At 37.1% G+C, this 2,742-nt stretch overlaps 1 non-coding gene across 1 annotated transcript; it reads right to left on the reverse strand.

Moving 5' to 3' along the window:
• Positions 1–731: 731 nt before the first annotated feature.
• LOC139543309 (U5 spliceosomal RNA) lies at positions 732–847 on the reverse strand. The gene has a single exon (XR_011668686.1). It is a non-coding gene; the product is annotated as a U5 spliceosomal RNA (small nuclear RNA).
• Between the last annotated feature and the right edge of the window lie 1,895 nt (positions 848–2,742).

Here is a 2,742-nt window from a genome sequence, read left to right on the forward strand (position 1 = left end):
AAGTTCACAATTGTTGTCGTTTATATTGATGATGAACTTTGGATTTGTAAATAAATGTTTTGAAATATTATAAAACATGTTTAGAGTGGATTTATTTTGTTATTCACACAAAAAGGTTGAATGTGAAACTTTGATTGTAAGAAAAATATGCAAATATTTTCAAAAGCCCTTGTGAATTTTCATAATATGTCATCATTGAAATGTGTATCAACCTTTTGAAGAGCTACTAAAAACATTTCAAACAATAAAAGGATTACTGAAAGGTCCAAATCATCACTAAAAATAATTATGTTCCACAAAATTGATAATATTTTAGACCCATATAAATAAAACACAGATATTACATTATCGTGTCATTTTGGCCTGGCATATGCATTCTTGGGGCGTCATGTTTACTATACATCCTAGGGTAAAACATGTTCTTTATGCCCCATGGCAAAATGTGTAGAATTGCAGGAAATTTACTTTAAAACGTACATTTTTCTTGCCATGAAGAGGGGGGCCACTAAAAAATATACTGTTTAGGGCCACCAAAAACGCAAGAGCTGGTCCTGAATATCAACTGGTTTTGCATTGAAACCCAAATTGGGCCAGGTAGTATCAGTCGAGAGTTAAGAACAACTGAATTAGATGAAAATCATCCAGACATTTAGGAAACAAAACAACACCACCTCGAATACATACATCTGTAAATACACAACACGTCAAGATTTTCATTCACAATGAAAGGAAGCCCCGCCGTAAGGCAGGGCATCAAAAAATTAGTTGATACTCATAATGTTCCTCCCCACGGAAATCTTTAGTAAAAGGCGAAAGATTTATGCGATCTGAAGAGAAACCAGAGTGTACTAACTTGAAGAAAGTAAAATTGGTAAGGGATTCAAGGACATGACATTCCCTATAACGGTAAAACTAATCTCGGCACCCAGAAGCAAATCTTGTGCCCTGTTCAACGTGTCCAGCCATAAGAATGCATTGCAGAATATTAAGATAGTATAAATATATTCCTGTTTGAAAATATTACAGTTCAAATCGAACATTATTTCACGTAAGGTGCATGATGGTTAATTTCCTACGCATGCGCAGTTGGATTTGCACTAGCGAATCTTGTTGGTAGGTGGCACTCTTGTGCTGATTTCGCCTTGCATTACGTTATAGCGTATCAGAGGTTCTGGAATCAACCATGAATAATAATTTTAAAAAACAGCTTCAGTTCCAAAGAGAAAAATGGCAATGTAAAAAGTTAAAGAAATAAACAACAACAGGTTCTTCTGCAAAGAATAATAATCCCCATGAGAACCTGGAAAGTTTCGAATAATACATTTTGTTTCAAATATGTTTTATTAGAGCAGAGGTATAAATGTATACAAATGTACATTTTGGTGTATGCGCTATTTACAAAAATTACAACAGACAAGATTTTGACACATTTAAACAAAATGTATACATCAAAAACAGTTTTAAAAGTAAAAGAGAATGAACATTTAAAAATAAAACAGATTTGAGACAAGGCAACAAAAATAAATAAAAATATCCTGGTTACCCCCATCCACAGTTATCCCTGATAGCCCCCCATCCAAACCCCGCTTCTTCCCATCCAAGAACTGAATTATGCTGACGCCTTAACCCCCCTTCTATCCCACTCCCGACTCCCGCATTCCCTTACCACACTGGGTTCCACTCCTATCAGCTTAAAACAAGTAGAAGCAGCTCCAGTGGGAACACTGGGCAACTGAAGAGTGGAAAAACATTGCGTGGAAAAACATTGCCTGGTTCGACGAATCCCGGTTCCTGTTGTGTCATGCTGATGGCAGAGTCAGGATTTGACGTAAGCAGCATGAGTCCATGGCCCTATCCTGGCTGGTGTCAACAGTACAGGCTGGTGGCAGGGGTGTAATGGTGTGGGAATGTTTTCCTGGCAAACGTTAGGTCCCTTGATACGAATCGAGCAACGCTTCCATAACCCGGAGAATTCCGGCTGTTCTGGAGGCAAAGAGGGGTACTAGATGGGTATACCTAATAAACTGGCAACTAAGTGTACAATAAGTAAGTCTAATCTAAAGATGACGTGTAGAAATGTGATAACAACTGAAAATAATTATAGCAGTAATTAATGCTGCAGTTGGTAATATGTGCAACATAATCCCCAAAACTAATTTACAGCGTTTTGGCTCTATATGGTCAAATGCACCATCTTAAAACCCCTTTCCACCAGGTTTCGGTTGGTGATGGTTGTTTACAGATTAGATCAGCCATTCTCAACTAGTGGGTCGCAACCCAAATTTTGGTCACATGAGGTTGTGAATGGGTTGCAACTATCTGAGTAAATTAAAAAAATAAATTTGTATTATATAATTGCTACATTTACTACCAATAAAGCACCCTCCAAAAAAAAATGCAGGTTACATTTTGGCAACAAAAAAATAACAATGTTCTTTGCAATGTTCTCCAGAATGTCTGGATGATGGTCATCTATTCCAGTCAGAGCCGGCTCCAGTCTTAAGCGACATAAGTGATTGCTTCCGACCAAAAAGGAACTCAGTCGTGGTCTCAATTTACTGTTGAGAGTTGAAATAGTAGAATACACAAGATGCAAGTTCGACATTTGGTTGTGCATCAGCAGTTTTTCTCTTGTTTGGTCAGTCACTGATAGTCACTCAATTAGCCATGTCAGCTAATCATTTTTAGATTGGTAAATTAGTCTAGCCATTTATCTAAACTTGTAGTAATCATGGTCAAATA

Source organism: Salvelinus alpinus, chromosome 17 (assembly GCF_045679555.1).
Source record: "Salvelinus alpinus chromosome 17, SLU_Salpinus.1, whole genome shotgun sequence".
Classification (NCBI taxonomy): domain Eukaryota; kingdom Metazoa; phylum Chordata; class Actinopteri; order Salmoniformes; family Salmonidae; genus Salvelinus; species Salvelinus alpinus.